The 12,380-nt window shown below is 44.7% G+C and overlaps 1 protein-coding gene across 1 annotated transcript in view; it reads right to left on the reverse strand.

Annotated features, from left to right (window-relative positions):
• Jarid2 (jumonji, AT rich interactive domain 2) overlaps positions 1 to 12,067 on the reverse strand; it is a 129,045-nt gene extending 116,978 nt beyond the window's left edge. Inside the window, exon 1 of the mRNA XM_013509963.1 lies at positions 11,932 to 12,067. The gene's annotated coding sequence lies outside the window, so the exon portion shown is untranslated. The remainder of the gene's footprint in view (positions 1 to 11,931) is intronic.
• Between the last annotated feature and the right edge of the window lie 313 nt (positions 12,068 to 12,380).

Raw genomic sequence — 12,380 nt, forward strand, 5'->3', positions numbered from 1 at the left:
CTCAGACACCTTCTGCTAGGGGTGCTCACCGACACTGCAGTGCAGCAGGGGTGTGAGGGGAGGGCCCCGCCTACACAAGCCCTCACTGCTGCTCCTGGGGCGGCTCTGACCGGCACCACTGTGGACCACTTGCTAGGGAGAGAAAAACAAAGCTTCCTCCCTTCCGTCAGAGCTACAACCCCGAAGTCCTACTGAAACTGGATTAGAAGACGCTGACATCCAGAACCAGAGAGTACAGCACACCAACTTTAATTCCTCCATGCTCTGCTTCTGCTTCATAACACAGCTACTCCTTTTATGGCACTGTATTCACCTGCTGAACGTTTACTTTCTACCAGTTCACTAAGGATTTCAAGTAAGTCATCTTATTCATCTGAGGAATGCCACCTCTGAGGGAGAAGTATGTATTATCCCATTTACAGAGATGAAAAATGGCAGCACGAGGTACGTTAGATAATTCTTTGGACCTTGGCTAGGACCATCTTTTAGGGGTGGCGATACAATTCTCTCCCAGTGTCTACTAGTAGAGTTGGAGGGCTGTGGCCTACTTACTAGTCCTAGGCTGGCAGGGCAGTGGATGTCCAGTCGCTCCCCACACTAAGCCTCTAGCTGGTGTGCACACACAGCCCCAGGGCCCTGATCTCAGACCACTTCCACTGAGCCTGCCTTCCAACATATGGAGCCTATCCATCCACTATGATGGGAGGGTGCAGTATGGGCTCATGCAGATGCCTTGTCAACTCCCACCCACCAAAGATGACCAGGCACTTCCTCCAATAGAGAGGACTCCTGAGCCACACTGTTTTCGCAAAGGGGCTAAGCGCCTGGGATGGCAGCCTGGTCCAGTCCACTACCAAGAGCAGCCACTTGATGGCAATCTTCACCTATTTCCTTGGAGTTCTTCCATGCAGGGAGATCCCGGAAAGCCAGCAGCACCAATGTAGAATGCAGTATGGACAGGGCTGGAAAGGGCCTCCCCGCTTGGCCTGAGTGCGTGCATGGGATGGGGGTTGGGGGATGGGGAGGATGGATGGATGGATGGATGGATGGATGGATGGATGGATGGATGGATGGACGGACGGACGGACGGATGGATAGATGGATGGATGCATGGACGGATGGATGGAGACATTATGCCAGCCTCCCCCTGGAGTTCCTTCCCTTCTCCACAGCCTTCTCTCTCTCTGCCTCGTACAAGTGGCTGCAGGTTCTGCCATCAGATAGCTCAGGCCCCGGGACACATTCACATCAGCCTTCCCAACAACTGAAATGCAGGCCACCAATGGCAACAAACAGGGCACTAAAATCAACTGCACCTTATCTTGGCACCTTGTCCCCTAAGAATGTGGGGGTAGACTACACCAAAAATGGAATAGGCCAGCTTTCCTTATCAGAAGGTGGAATATCTGTTACGTAAATAAAGCACCCCAGCACTGGCCTTTTTGTGAAAGTAGAAAAATAAAACTTATGTGCATGCTTCAGAGAAAAATCATCTCTAATAAGAATGACAGGTGTCATAAATAGCATTCAGTACATACTTAAATTTTCTGTAGCAACAAGCTGAACTAAAAGGCTCTCTCAAACAAGGCAGGCAGGGAGAGGGGGATCCTCTCATGCCATCATGAAACAGCTCATAGCCTTAGCATAGCAAATGATGTACACACACGGAGTTCAGCCTCACCCCGTGTATCAGCTTCCTAACTGTTGGCTTCTCCATTTCTAAGGAGGGTTCATGCAGAGAGTATAGAGTGTGCCAATGTTTTCCTCCAAGGGCTTTAGAAAGTGCCAGCTGAGAACCTTCCAGCTCACCCTGTAAAACTCCAGAACACTTTCCAACTGAGCAAACTGGAAAGGCCCTTTCCAAATAACCCTGGAAACAAAATGATCTGAAGGTGAGCGGGGGGATAAAGCCATTACAGGACAGCCCCAAGCAATCAAACACAGACAAACCCCTCCTACCTGGCCTCCTGCCGCCAACACTACAGATAAGAGCCTATTTCCACTGGTGTGGCAATGGCCCTGATCATGTGCTGAAAATGCTGGGGTAAGGAGTGGGGGACTCAGGTTGTTAATACACGGAAGCCAGACATCCTACCACTGTGACACACATCCAGCCCTTAAATTCGCCGTAGAAAGAGGAAAGATCTAAGTTTCATAAACATGAATTCCTAGCTATAGAGTCCCTTTGAGAATACCAACCATACAGGAAGGAAGTAAAATGTCAGAAATAAATGATTCCAACAGAGATCTAAACTCCCTTCAAAGAGTCATGTCAGCGATTAGATCCAAAGATCCAAAGTGTGAGGGACACAGCACCAGAAGTCAGAGTACAGTGTTGAACTAGAAATTCCACTGGACCCAACTATGCTCAGTCTAGGTATCTTCCCCAAACAGACACATCACAGTGATGAGTGCTTAGACATGTTCATTCCAGCACAATTTACAATAGTTAAATCATGGAAGCAGCCTAACATCCCATCACCAGATGAATGGACAAAGAAAATGTAGCATTTATACACAATGGACTACTAATCCATCCATCCATCTCAACCTCCCAACACCCATCCCAAGATGCACACTCAGCACAGTGTGCTGATTTATACCAGAAAGGGTAACTTTGAGTTATTTGTAGGAAAACGGATGCACCTTGAGATCATAACGTTAAGTGAAATAAATCAGACACATAAGCTTAATGATCATGTAACTTCTCTTATGAGAATCTTGAAGTATAAATAATTTCAAAAAAAACCAAAAGACAGCCAAGAGCAAGCAAAGAGATGGATCATTTGCAAATCAGAAGTGGATCTAGAGAAGGTGAGAGGAGGAAAACATAGGGGAGGAGAAAGAAAAAGGATTAAGATGTTAGGTACACGTATCTCTCCTCCCTAAAATGAATGTAAGCATTAAGTACTACAAAGGGAGGAGGGCGACAAAGGGGAGGGAGGAGGAGGGAAGGGTAGAGGTAGAGATAGAAGTAGAGTAGAATAGAGTTGCACCTGAAGACCAGGGACTAAATACCCCAAAACTGCTACAACACAGGCTCAGCCTTTACTTCATCTCAAGCCTGGTGGCTGCTGTCCCTGAAAACAGGCCTAAGGTTATAAAACAGCTCAGGTTTCCCTCCTCCAATAAGAGCTGAATGGTTTTATAATCTTGGGGGGGTGGGGTGCAGCACGCTTGTGAAGAGCTACATCTGAGCCTCTAAAATGCATCCAAAAGACTACAAAGGAAGCCTGAAGGATAGACAGGATTTGGCAGCAGGTGAGATTAAGAAACACATTGTAAATTAAGGGATTTATGGACTGTAGGGTGATTTCCCAAAAACATATCTAGTAATCACTCTGCTGGCTTTAAAGATATACCATATAGGACTCTTAACATCTAATGTGGCTCAAGTAATAACAGGGTATTTCCAAAAGCTAAGTAAAAGGCCCTCTGAATGTGAGGGAAATGGGGTCTCAGAAATTCACAAGCACAGCAAAACTGCATGAGTCCATTGTGGGAAATCTGATAGCAATTAAAGCTCCATCAATACACACATCACAGGGTTCAAAGCATGAAATGGGTCAGACTTAAAAAACACATGAGGCCTTTCTCTGGTGGGTGACATTATCATTTTACAAGAATGCACAGATAAACAAATCCTATTCATAAGCAAGTCACCATTTCAGGCAAAAAAAAGTGAGTCACTGTATAACAAACAAGATTTCTTCAACCTCAAATGCTCTCAAACCCCACTACCTTTATTTCTCCTCAAATAATCTGACTACAGAAACCTCCTGACCACTCAGGAGGCTGAGGCAGGAAGACTTCTGAGTTTGAGGCTACCATGAACTACACAGTGAGGCCCTATCTCAAAAACAAAACAAAACCAAAAAAAGCCTCATGGTCAGATCTCACTTGCCAACACCTCTCAAACCTGGGGCTGTTTAGAGCACAGTCTAGGCCAGTGATAGCAAACCTTTCAGAGCTTTCAATGATAACCAATATCCGGGTGAGGCACACACGCCATAGGTTCACCACCTCTAGTCTAGGTGCCCCCTGACTTCTAGGTCAGCTCCCCTGTGTGGGAATCAGTTTCTCTCCCCTCTGAGCTCAGGGACTTAGGTTCACCCACTCACAAAAGCAAGCAGTCAGTCATATGCCCAAATCTAATTGTGTCAACTGAAAGAACAACTGCTCAAATTAGCAGCTCTAAGGGTCTCCTCACATATATCCAGAAACTGTTCTAAAATCACAGAAGCACAAATGAAAACACAGTGTACATTAACATGGAAATTAATCTACAACTGAAATAAATAACCGTTACCATCTCCAAGTCCTACTAGTCGGTAACAGCCAGAGTTACCTGTGTTTCCCCCCAAAATGTTACTTTGAAGCTGCACCCTCCCCTGTCACTGTATTACCAGGAAAGGCCTGTGGAGAGGGCTGGTGAAGGTTAAATGAGACCAGGAGAATGGGGTCCTACTCTACCGGGCTGTTAGGAGAGGACTCGACGCCAGCTGATTCTTCTCACTATGTGAGGACACATCCCAGAAGAGAGACTCAACGGGAACCAAGCTGGCAGACATCTTGGCTTGGATTTGAGGCTCTACACTGTGAGAAATGCATGTCTGTTGTTTAAGCCACCTACCCTATGGTATTCTGTTATGGGGGCTCAGGCTAACTAATGCATAAATTTTACCACAGCCACAAGAAAATCATCAGTGCCCGTACCACATCACTACCATGTTTCTACATCCTCAGGAATAAGAATTGACAACGATAAAACACACCGATTAACAGACAAGGGACACGATCTGTGAATGACTCTCCAGAATGTCTACAGGGGAATAAAACATCTGGGACCCCAGTTCCAGGATTCCCTAAAAAATAATACACCCAGGCTAAGTGTTCCTAGCATTCACAGATGAGCAGCAGCGCTGGCCGAGGTGCTACGAGAGAAAGGCAACTGATGACTCACAACTAGAACTGCTCTACAGCCCAGGGGCTCTGGACCTGACCAACAGTCAGTCGTAAACTACAAGTGTGTCCAGTGTAGACAGAAAGCCTAGCTCCGGGAAGCAAACCCTCTTCCTGGTTGCAGCTGCGTAAGCAGTTTTGGGAGCTATACAGGGCACACACGTGACCCTCTGGCTTTGTGGTACATTCTGGGCAGACGTAACAAAGCCGTGTATTATCATAAAAGCTGCTGCAAAGAGAAGCAGCAATGCTGACAAACCCCAAAACCAGCGTACACTTTAATAAAGTCAACCAAACCTGAAGGGACGAAGGGAATATTCTGAGGTGTTGGAGAAGTGCTGCATCTACAGAGGCTCGTTGGCCACAGTTACGTGTGCATCTGTCAAAAATCACTCCTCTCCCAGGTGACATTCCTAGGGTGGACGGTAGGCCCCTTCTTCTAAAGCACCCCAGGATGCTATGGGGATGACGCTGGGATCAACGAGATGGAGCCGAGCATACAGAGGTAAAAGGGCAGCGAGGCAGACTGAGCTGGAGGGCTGGGGGATCTCAAGCACAAAGCTACCCTAAAAGGAACAGGCTAACAGCCACAGGTACCTCCACTGTTCAATCTCCACAAAGAAGCAGCCAGGTCTCCTGGGACACTGATGCTTCACTGTCATTTCAGTGGGGTTTCTGGTTCCAATTGGTCTTCAGCATGATTCAGGCCTTCTTTCCTATTAAGCTCCTCATTGAGGCCAAAATTCCTCATCTGAAAACTGATGAGTCTGACCTCCTTCTCTCTGAAAAGACCCTTCCTGCCAGCCACAGAACATGTCACCAGGGCCATTTGTTCCTACCTATGTGGTCTCCACCCTGCTGCGAACACTTCTCCCAAACCTGCTCAGAAAAGATCCCACGTCTTTCAAAGTCTCTGCAAGATCTTGTATAAAGCTCTTCCCAGTAGCTCACAAACGGGCCTTTGCCAAGATGCCTCCCTGCCAGGATTTTTAAACCAGACCAAACAGATGAACCCACCTGTTTGGAAACTGATTCTCCTACAGTGTTTTACTGTGCTTCACCTAAGTCCTACATATTTCCTGCTCATGTCAAAACATGAACCTCTGAGATTAGGAGGCATCACTGATTAAGATGTTCACATTCATTAACTGGGGGCATTTTTTTCTTCTTTAATCCTGATAGCTTAGTAATTGTACATACTCCATGATATCTTCAAATGGATGAAATGAGGTATTAGGGCTCCGTGAAAATAGGTAACCTGACCTCAGGTTTATTACCGATAATGCCTCCCATAAACTGAAAATGTTAACACTAACTAAATGCAAGTTATAATGAGCAGTGCGCCCATCTACATTACTTAGGTCATAAACAGAATGAATAAAACCAGAAGAGCTAATCGTGCCTTCTTAAAAATACCTTTTCTGGCTGGGGATATGGTTCAATGGTAGAGCTCTTGCCCTGCATGCAGAAGGCCCTGGGTTTGATTCCCAACACCACAGGAAAGGGAAAGGGAAAGGAAAGAAAATAAATTTGGAATAAAATAAATAAATTCAAGTGGTTTTCCAAGTGCGTTATTTGCCCTTCATTTCACCTAGTTTTTCTTTCCCTCAGAGTGTATGTCACACATCAGGGGACCCAGTCTCAAAAACAGAAGTGTTGGTGAAACTCAACTGCCACCTTAAAGACGGAGCTGGCTGAAGATCTCCACAGCTTACAGAGGATGACACCAACACCCACAAACCAGCCACTAAACTTGGGCAAAGAATAAGCCACCTTCGTCAAGGACAAAAAAAAAAAAACAAGTGAAAAATCAGGGTGGGTGGGGATGAGGTTCCTTCCTATCAAAGGAGGGACCTACTTTTAAAACTGCTATACTGTAATGACCATAATCCCAGCACTCAGGAGGCTGAGGCAGGAGGATTGCCAAGTTTGAGGACAGCCTGCACTACATAGTGAGACCCTGCCTCAAGAAAAGAAAAACAAATGCTATATATGAAGGATGCAGTCCAAACAGAATGGAAATGTATCCACCTTGCTAAGGGAAAATAATCAGATAATAATCATATACCTTTACAACGAGGACATTCATTTTAAATATAACCAAATGAATGAACCACTAGTAGTCAATGTGCTCTGTCTTTTTAATTGTTAGTCATGTTTCTATGTCATAATAAATACATTTGAAGGATTTGGGCCCCAGTTTCATCCCACAGACACCAAGACTCTGAGAACAACTAAATGACTTCTGAAAGAGTTAAAATTTCTATTCTTTAATGAAAAGCAGCATGGCACCTGGGGAAATAAATCTGAGAGATGCCCTGTGCCTGCACTTTAACACTGGCCCTTGGCTCCCAACTGCAGCTGCTGCCAGCAAGTCCACAGCCCCACATGTGATTTCCAACCTGTACTCAACAGTCCAAAGACAACCATACGAAATACGAAGATCTGTAGGTGACAAAATGGAAGTTATAATGAATATGTGTGCGCCTGCAACTAAAGAGAGGAAGGTAATGAATCAGCAATGCAATTTTTTGATTCCCTCTATCAATTCAATTACAAGCTGCAATAAAGCCCAGAAACACGTTCACGTTAATACATAATTTACTGCCCCTTCCCCGAGGTCTTTTACCCAATGAACAATTTTACTTCTCTTTTAAAAGAAACTGCTGCTTAAAAAGAAAAAAAAAAAAAAAAATCATCTTACAAATTCTTGTTTTTGGAATCCTATCATTTTGAAAGGTTCCAAAATTGCTTCTATTTATCTAAGTGGTGGTTAAACACACATGGGAGCGCTAATTCAGCAAGCCTGGGTTTGTGCCCTGGCTCCGGCAGTTCCTGGTTGGAGAAACAAACTGCTAATCTACTCTTACTATATGGTTTACTCATCTATAAAACTTTGTTCTGACAATCAAATACATACTAGAACACTACCTGGCAGATAGTAACTCAATACAGGTTGGCTATAACTCCTGCCTGGCCTACAATTCTAAGAAGTATCTAACTTCCCTTAAATCTGCTCAAAAATGTTCTGCGGGCCAAAGGCCTTGCTGATCCCAGATGACATTTATAGGATGCAAAAGAAATTCAAATACAGCTAATAGCTCCCCTCTCTTACTGTGTAATTATGTGTACTCATTATTTGTGTAGCATGTTATTATTTAAATGTCCCTAATTTCAGCCCCAGTGGGCCAAGGGCCCTTACAGAGTGGCCAAGGTCTCAACCTCTGCCAGTCCTTTCCAAAGCTTTTGTCATTTTATTATAGCCAGAAAAAGTGGCATTGTCTGCAGCAGGAAGTGGGCAGAAGGCTCACAATGAGTAAATCCTCACACTGCCGGCCCCAACTAAGCCCAGCAACAGCCAATAGGCATGAACAGTGGCTGCAACTCCTACACAGAAAACCCAGCAGACTGCTTGAGATTCAACTGCTATGACCTCTAGCAGGCCAAAAAAAATTTCATTCTTTGTCACTTTAGAAGCATAAAAGTAAGACTGATGGCAAACATGGGTTTTATGACAAAAAACGAGGTCTCTCCACTATCTGCTATCTGCTCAGGTTATTACTATTCCACCAGACCTGCAGAACAGGCAGACTGAGCGCGGCCGCTCAGCTGGGAGCCACCCTGTTCACTGCTGTTAACCAGCCACCCGCCCCCCTCGCAGGAACAGTGAGGGCAAAGGGCTGCTCGCTCATCACGCCGGCAAACCAGTGATTTAGCAGAAGTGATGTCAATTTGTTTTTAAATTAGATAAAAATTATGTCAAGCCCATGCCATTGTTAATGCAAAATATTATGGTGGGAAAAAATTCAATTTTCCCCAGGAAACTCTGGCAGAACCAATAGTCCAGAAACATCTTTGTTAAAAAATTGACAGGAGGGAAGGAAAAAAAAAAGATAAATGCACTTTGTTTTTAACACTACAGTTTCAAAGATTCAGTGTCATTTCACACATTCTGTGTCTCCAATGACATACTGGACTGAAAGGCACCTGACTTGCGCTACAATTCCAATTCGGCCGCTGGGACATAAATACCTGTGTGACTTTAGCAAAGTCACAACTGCACAGAACATTCACAAGGCAATTTTATTCAGCCTACAGACGAAAAGATTAGAGATCCCAGAAGCATATCAGGCTTTAAGGCCCCCACACTACAAAGCATGAGGGGATGGGCGGAGGCAGAAGCCCCCCATCAGCACCCTATTATCTCTGGCCCAGTTTTGAAGTCAGGCTCCACCTCCCACAGACAGTTCTGTGTTAGCTCTATACTGAACAATCGCAAAGCTTTGCCAGCAGAGGAATTCCTAGTATCAGTGAAAAGTGGACCAATGGAATCATTACTTTACACAAAAAATATACACACTGCATGACTTCATGACTGCCATCCCACACTCCTCCAAGTAACTTTTGTTCTGGCTTCACATCACCTCCTGGGCATGGTTGTCCGTGGAAGAGGCTAAGTGTGACAGCCAGCAAGAGAGCATCCATCCAAACCCAAGGTGGAATAATATATACACATGTCCACAGAGAGCACAGCTTGCAACTGCCGTTCACCCTACTCCTGGCCTTCACCTGCTCCAAATAGTCTTGCATGTGCCCCACTTTTTTCAGGCTTTTATGGATCACACATCAGAAGCAGTCAGGAGATCTTGGAGCAAGCATGCCCACAGAAGAGGAGTTGCACTCAGGCTGCTAGTTTGTCCTTTCTGTGTTTCGCAGTAACCTCCCCAAACAACAATGCACTATGTTCACCATGACCGCTGCCACCAAGATTCTTGTGAAACAAGTTCAAGACTCTTAAATTGTGAAACGTAAGAAAGGCTTATTCACAACTGCTATGGATTAAAACAGATGAGCTTGCAAAGATACTTGCAGACACCAAACTGAACCAGAAAATGGTATACTGACACTAATTTCACAACCAAAAAGGAAGCTTAGTCCCAGTATTTCTGTTTAAAAGACAAAAGTCAGTCTTCATCAACACAAAAAGCAAACGGACTACCCCTACAAAAACTTCTTTCTATAAAAGTGGTGCAAGAATTATTTTAAGGCTACAACCCGAAAGAGATATCTTTCACAACTTTTCTTAATATTTCCTGCTTGGTACTCTCAAAACCCTGACTATGAAAACACCAAAGCTATAAATCTGGCCAACCTGCTAGCAGTATGGTTGCTTAAATGACTAATTTTTTGCTCATTTATCCAACTTCCATCATTATGAAACTCTAAATAATATCTTGTCCTAAAAAACTTGGTGTTTCCCAGTTAGGAAAGAATGGATGGTTTTTTCATTGTAAGAGATCCCAAGCACTTAAGGCATGGCCACTCTGGAATAACAGAAGAGCATCACTCTTCACAAGTGAAAAGTCTAAGACCATCGCAGCAATTGCCCCACACTTACTCCAGGACTCAGTCATGTTTTTACTCACTGCTCCACCCCCAGATGCCCAAACACTGAATCAGACAAAATGCAGTGTGCGGAGTGAAGCGATCGCAACCAACTATCACATCCAATGTTCTCTACTAAAACGCAGAGCCTACAGTTTACTGTACCCCAGGAATGGATACAGTCCCTATCTGCAGGTAGGGACCCAGGAGTAAAACAAGACATGCCAAATTAAATGGCAATAGATTCTAGTAATTATTAGTTCTTTGTAAATAGGTAGCTCCGATGCTGTTGGGTCAGAGGAGTGAGGGGAAATGGAAGAGAGAAAGTGGCATATAACACATACAGCAAAGCCACTATAGCCTTAACAGTTGGACTTCAAAGCCACATTATACAGGAGGAAGAAAACCCAGGAGAGGAGGGCTGGGTCTTCTCTGGTCGCACAACAGTGGAAGAGCACTGTACTGTAGTAAGAGAGTGCGACAACCTAGGTGAACAGCAGTTTGCTGAAATGTTCTTAGAAAACCCTGCAGAAGCAGGTCAGCCAACAGTGCTGCCTGCAGGCACCTATCCCAAAGAGACTGCCCGTCAACTCAACTTACAACTAAACCAGCAGGGAAGACACTGGAGGTCAAAGCAAACCTGCCATCTTGCACCTTGGCAAACCTGTCAAGCACACAGAGGTGATTTCTCCCCTAAGATCAGAGCCAAGCATCTGGGAAAAAACCGGCCTCAACTTCTTGCCTCTTAGCAAGTCTAAATTGGAACATAGGCAATTCATTCACATTTAGATATAATTCTAAGGAATTAATACATGCAAAAGACAATACATACAGCTGCCTTGCCTGCAACAGACTACAACCAAATGATTGTCTTCTAATTGTCTTCAGATGGATCCACCTAAATTCTATGAACCTTGATTTTTTAAAAAGGGACACGGTTAGCTGGGCATGGTGGTGCAATCCTGTAATCCCAGCTCTCGGGAGGCTGAGAGAGGAGGATCACTAAGAGTTCCAGGTCAACCTGGGTTACATAGCTAGAAGTCATCTCCACAAAAAAATGGGGATGGGGGGTGCTGCATAAAGTCATACAGCAAGTCTTCTTCCAGAATCCACTGGATGAGGGCAGAGGGGAAATCTCCAGAGGCACAGGGATTTAAGCCACTGCATATGCACTGCCCTCATAAAATCAGCCCAGTCTGACCAGCAAGCAAGCCAGACAGCAGGAAGGGCAGGAGACCTAAGCTTTGGAGAATTGGGGTCCACATTTTAGCAAGATCACCAAGCACTCCTCCTGTGTGCACAGCTGGGTACAGAGACAGACAAACAAGGAAAATGTTGTAAGATAGACTCCACATTCAACCCACAGCCTCATAAACAGAATAGATACCTTGTCCACTCTCTTTTGTAGTACATAAAAACACCACATCTATATACCCAATAGTCTGTCCACAATATATATTCCCAGAATATCAAGTGCCTGTAGGCCCATAGCTTAACAAGCACAAGCTGCCAGACATACCCAGATCAGAAACAAGACCGTGCGAAAAGCGGACATCCAAGTACGCCAAGAGTCAACTAACTTACCATTCACTGTTTTCAGGCTACCAGCAATGCTGTCCCCATGCTGCCGCTTCTGGGCATTCTTGAATTCCTTCAGAGACAAATAAAGGACTTTACGTACCACCCTTTCTTCTGACCATGGAATCCCATCACTGTCATCCTGGGGAAACAAGAAGAGGAGGAAGAGGAATTACCTAAAAACAGGCAAGCAAATATTCACAATCACAATACACTTCTTTAAAATGTGTGGCCAAAAACCTAGCCCTGGAAATCTGGATGACATCAGAATATAGAAAGAAAATACTGGTCCTTCTGGATGGTCGACAACCTAATGCTCACACTACAAGAAACACAAATTATCTCAATTCCTCAGATATCCCCACATCCAAATGCACTCACTATTAACACTCATTTTTGTACTCCTAGCCAAGTTCAGAAAAGGGAGTTGGCATGTGTACAACCAGAGGTGTGAT

The sequence above is a fragment of the Chinchilla lanigera genome, unplaced genomic scaffold, assembly GCF_000276665.1.
Source record: "Chinchilla lanigera isolate Chin_1 unplaced genomic scaffold, ChiLan1.0 scaffold00189, whole genome shotgun sequence".
Classification (NCBI taxonomy): domain Eukaryota; kingdom Metazoa; phylum Chordata; class Mammalia; order Rodentia; family Chinchillidae; genus Chinchilla; species Chinchilla lanigera.